Raw genomic sequence first — 6,000 nt, 5'->3', positions numbered from 1 at the left:
TTGATTGATTTCTCTAAGAATCCCATTTATGTCTTTTCCAGGGGTTTGGTCTCATGTCAGCTGTCAATGATCTCCCATTGTTTGGAGCACTTCCATTATGTGTTGCTAGTTTGCAGTTTTTCTTAACCTGCAGTTATTTATGCAACTAGCAGTGTTTTTACAGAGCAAGTCTGTATGTTTCCATCTGTTTTTTTTTTTTCCCCAGTGGATTTTGTATTTTCAGTCCTTTGCACTTTGCTGCTCTTTATTGACTATGATTGCATATTTCGTATTCGTAACTGGAATTGGTATTTTGATTTATGTTTTTGTGTATGAGGCTCTTTTTTTAAATTTTTTTGCTAGTTTCACTTTTGTGTTTTCTGGTCTCATTATTACATTTGCAGTCATAAATACAAACATTTTACATTGGCCACTGAATAAAAATGTTACAAAGCCCTGCAATTTAAATCACTGAAAGTGTTACATCTTTGTTCTTGTTGGTTTTGTAGAGATTCAAATATACTATTTTTCCTTTTTTTTTATAATCAGTTTCTCTTTGTGATAAATGTTTCTTTTGATGAGTTAAAAACATCAGGACCGCTTGGCAAAACTCATATACTTAGTTACTTTCCACAGAAATGTTCAAACTAAACTTGTTAAACACTAAAATTAAGTGAAGAACTTGTTTTCTTGTTTATGTGATTTTACAATGCAGTCAGACAGATCAGGAAACCAGCACTGGACAAGCTTGCCCTGCTAACATTTCTGCATCCTGTGTCTGCAAATGACTCCCAGGTGGTTTTTCCTCTACTGCTGCCTGGAGTCGGATTTACAACGAGATTATGAAGCTCCCCTTTGACCCTGAAGGCTGTGTTCAGCAAGCGGCAGACCATTTTTCCCTCCTTTCTATTTATCCACCAAGTGCACCAAGAACAATGCTTTATTCTCCTGCACAAGCGCTCCATTACAGGGCCTGTGGCTTGGCAGCAGAGGAGGCCTCAGATTTCAACCACATGTAGTGCTCTCAAATCAAAAGAGTCAGCTCTGGCAGTGTGGCTGCATAGCTGAGGGAGACGCAGAGAAAAACTATGAGCTAAATAGACTAAGAGGGGAGAAAACAGGGAGGATGACTAGAAAAAAAGAAGAGGAGGGGATGTAAAGAGTAAATAGTTAAGGGGACAAAGAGAATGTAGGACTATCCGAGAGGAATTGTGAAGACAGTAGGAGTTAGAGGGAACTTGACAGAGATTATAGCTTTCAAGCCAAAAGGTCGGGACACACAGAGGTCATTTCTCTGGGGAGTCGTTTTGGAAGGCAAAGAGTGGATGACCTCTTTTTCACCCCCACACTGGATGTTCACATTGTAATTTCCAAATCCCATGGACAGTATCTTTTCAGCAGAGTCTAAACATGTCCACACAACTCACACAGCCAGATTTGTGCTTGTTCAGAGAGGTTATCCGTCACACTCTGAATGTGCTTGCAGTCATCTGGGACCCAGAGAGACTCGCTGAAAGTTTGTGAAGAGGTTAAAAAGTGAGCAGAAAATGAAAACATCGGGTGCTGCCAGTGTTTTCCAAACGATTGCTCACTTGTTTGGCACAGAAAACGGCGTCTGCTTGGGCCCAGGCCGATGCATCTGTGCCTCGGAAGTTCACTGTCAAATACAATACGAGCATCAGAGGTAATTGTGTCAGTAATGTGACTACCAAAGTGAGATAGTTTTACCTTTCCTCCATCAGTGGAAAAAAAAATTGACAAAGGTTTAGTTATATGATTAAACATTAAAATCAAAGCAATTTTAAACATCTTAATCATGTAGTATGTTATACTTTATACAGACACTAATTTCCAAACTTGACTGTGATTCATGGATGGATGGATGGATGGATGATTTATTTAATTATTTCCTTCACCATATTCCAGCATTCATTTCTTATGAAGCAAACAAAAGGAGGTTATCATCCCATAAGCTGCAGAGCAGCAGCAGCTTTCCTATGGGAAAGCAGTCTAGATTATCACAGCACTTAATCTCACCAATTTGAACTAACAAATGGCAACGACAAAAGTCCCATTGCCATAACTTATCCCCTCTGAGACCCCTTCCGTGGGAAAGAAAGAAAAGTACATTAAGGGGCAGTAAAAGCTGTCTATAAGGTAAATGTGAGGGCATTAGGCACTGACCTCAGCTTTCAGGATTATTTTTTTTTGGCAAATAACATCAATGCCTGGAAGGCACACAACTGTATTAAGAAACTGTTTTGTGAAAAAAAAGTTTGCCTAATTAAAGATAAAGCTACTTGACACCAAAACAGATGTTGCAAATTGTCAGAAGACCTTGTTTCTAATTTGACCTCATTGCTCCCACCATGCCGAAATGTTTTCTAATTCTTATTTCTGTTTCAACAAGCAGAAATACAGTAGGTGGATACAACAACACTGCTGCTTTACCCTTGCTCAGTCACATCTAACTTGTTTTGAAATAAATTTAAAGGTGAAGTACAGCCATGATGATCCAGGTGGAACAGGGACAGGCAGATGTTCAATCCATTAAGTCAGTGTCTTTTCCTGGGGCAGTTTCCTGCAATGGCTCACATCTGCATTATAGTAATTCCCTGAAAGTCACAATTGTTTGATGTAAAACTGTTTGATGTCAGATCGGATTTATTTGGATAAAATGTGTTAGAAAACAGATTGTGCTCTGCATCCATGCTCTTCAAGTTGTAGTTTCTTGCTCTATAAATCTGGTTTAAGCTGACCGCAGATGAGGCTGCTGTGTCCCATCTGCTGTGGCTGAATCCAGAACAAATGTTGACTTGCAGGCAAAATGATTTAAAAACAATAAGTTTAGCTGTTCAACATTTGACCCATCAAAGATAACGTTGTGAAAATGGCAAAGAGCTCAAACATGTAGAGATTGCTTATTAGTTGGCCAGCGGTCGTTCTCTTTAGATTCCCAAATTTATTATTTTTTTTAATTATTCCTATAAATTAATTAAGTGAATGCCATAATGTGCCTTTGGAACCCAACTCCAAGAGAAGGTAGGACTGTCTCCTATTTCATTGTTGCCCATAGAGAAAAGCGTTCTGTAGGTGTGAGGATATTGTCAAGGCTGACCCCATGGTACTGCAATTCTTCCCAGTGAGTGAGAGGGGCCCCTTACTCCAACTTCAATTGATGCTTCTATCCTTTGCCTGTGCATCAAAAGGAAGAAATGGGAGTTTCTTTATTGCTTCTGGGGGATTCAGTGCCCATATCGGCAAAGATTTAGTCAAAAGGAGATGAATTATTGGTAGAAACTAGCTTTCAAATCTGCACTTGGATAATGCATTGTTGACTACAGTGCCAGCAAGGGTCACACTATAGTATATTCAAGTACAAGGTGTTCCACACAAGAACTATGTAGATGACTTGATTCAGTGGTAAATGATCAATGTTGTAACAGTTTCATTTAGATGTGCAGTGGGATGCCTTGGACAATAAGGGAGCCAATGATTGCTGCTGGACAGACCCATTTAACCCCAAAAAGTGGTTAAAGGAGAATTCCGGTTTTTAACACTTTTAGCCCATTTTCTGTAGTGTCCAGGATGAAATCGAATGATCGACACCAAAATTTTGACAATTGGTCCTGTCTCTGCTTTTTGGCTCATGCAGAATCCCCCCCTGGCTGCTTCAGAATGGCTTCCATTGTGCATGTCCGATAATGTCCTTAAAACAACCTTAAACGTTCTTTTTTTAAAATATGCTACTCACCGGGTCGTCAGCGCTGTTCAATGACGTTCCAAAAAAAGTTTCGTGAAGAAAAACCGTTCCTGTCTTGTTTTATTTAGCATTTTGTAAATCCCAGAACTATTTTTTCCGAGACATCACAACCGCTTATAAACTTCCGCTTCCCGTTCGAATCTGAAGCGTTGCACACTCCAGACCACTAGTTGGCGACAATGTCTCTATATACTCCTCCTCAGTATATTCTGGTTCAAAACGGTATCCTCTACCGTCAAACTCAAAGTCCAATATGTCCTCCTCAAGAATCCACCTTTCGTATTCCATTTTCAGAGTTTTTTAAAGTGTTTAACAGAGACGTTAGCACCTTGACGTCGGAGTACACAGAGTGAAGCGAAAAGACTACAACTAAGTGTAAACAGGCCCCATTTCCGTTTCCGGTGGCGGAGGGATATTGACTATTCCAACAGAACTCAATGGGATTTACAAAATGCTAAATAAAACACTACAGGAACGTTTTTTCTTTACGAAACTTTTTTTGGAACGTCATTGAACAGCGCTGACGACCCGGTGAGTAGCATATTTTAAAAAAAGAACGTTTAAGGTTGTTTTAAGTTCAACAGAAAAATTTCATATTTTCATTATTCAATCCATCTTTTGCAATGCACAAGTACTGCTGGTAGCAAAACAGAGCCTGAACATGATGCTACCATCAAACTTTTGGCTTGTCATAAAAACCAAATAGCTCAATCTTTGTCTCATCTCATACTAAAACTATTCTACAGAGGGGATTTTGCTTGCCTAGATGGTTGAAAACTGGACACAGCTGTGTGTTACAATGAGCCCAGTAACACATAAAAACTAGAATACCTTCAAAATGTGCCATAAGTTAATGGTTTTTGTTTTTGGAGAGTTAAAACCATCAATATCCGTCATTAATTTACCATTAAAGCTCAACAATATCCTGTCTCAATATCTTCCCCAGTTGTTAGAAATAAGGCAGTGAAGTTTACAGAAATATGAAGCATTGCCTCAAATGACAGGGAACGAGTACACATTTCAGACTTATCATGCTGTTTGTCTGTCAGCATGCATCAATAAAAGCAATGAAATATATGAATGAAAGCAGCTGTTTTATAAGTTCAATTATTATAAAAAAAAATAAAATGCGGTGCAAAGCTTAAACAGCTGCCATAAGTACACTATCAATATTTTTATATTTCTCCTGAATGTCAGGGGGATGAAAATAATCACACTGATTTCTGTTTCTTTACTAAGTGAAACACAATCCACCCAACATTTCATCAGTTGAAGCAGGCAGCAGTTGGTCTGCCGGGCGTGTCGGCATCCAGGCGACAGAGAACTCTCGCTGTGCTGCTTTTCTTCAGCAGTAATATGTTATGTCTTCAGCAAGTGGCTGGGGATGGTCCACCCTGAAATTCTGTGAAAGGACTCCACTGGCAAAAATCTCCCTCTTAGCCCTTCATTTCTCAACTTATTATTCCAAGCTGGTCACATAATTTAGGACTGTAAAAGTGGCTGCAGTTTAACATTCCTGGTAAATCTCCATGTCAGACTGCTGAGTCCCAACACTGACTATATCTGAGCAGTTCAAGCTGAACATATATAGTATTCTGCACATATTTTCAGACAGCATTAGAGATTAATTTACTATAAATAAAACACCTTGTGTTAAGGACCTCCATCAGAGTGTAAAAAAGCAAACATTTATGTCAGTGAGCTACTTTTTATGCCATGCAAACAGTAAAATGTTGGCACCAGCCAGGGGAGGGCACTCTGATTAAATTACAGAGCTATTTTAAGCTCCTGTAATATTCAGTGTTTCTCACAACCTCCCACCCCCTTCTGACTGACTTCATAATCTGAGTTATGCCTTTACCCTCGCCAGAACCAAATGGTGTGCTAGCACAGCTTGAATTCCTGTTAAACGTCTGACCTGGTCCAAAAACTAACAAGAGCGCTGTTTACATTTCAATTTTCAGAGGAGCACTTGATGATGGGAGAAGTGACCTTGTGGTGTGAAGGTGGTCTATTTGAATAAATGAAGCAGCTGCAACGAATACAAAAATGGAGCTCAAAAACAAAGAAATCCCATCCAGCTTTAAATATTTTTGAGCAAGGCAGTTGCCACCACTGGTAAACAAAAAAAAAAGTACTGAGAAACTGTTTCTGTACACTTCATACCAGAAACTTCTATATTGAGTAAACTTGATACTGTTTACACTTTCATGTAAAAAAACAAACAAAAAAAAAAACATATAACTGAAAGAAAATTC

Source organism: Cyprinodon variegatus, unplaced genomic scaffold (genome assembly GCF_000732505.1).
Source record: "Cyprinodon variegatus isolate N-32 unplaced genomic scaffold, C_variegatus-1.0 Scaffold616, whole genome shotgun sequence".
Taxonomy (NCBI): Eukaryota; Metazoa; Chordata; class Actinopteri; order Cyprinodontiformes; family Cyprinodontidae; genus Cyprinodon; species Cyprinodon variegatus.
The sequence above is the reverse complement of the archived record's forward strand: the minus strand, read 5'-3'. Positions refer to the sequence as shown.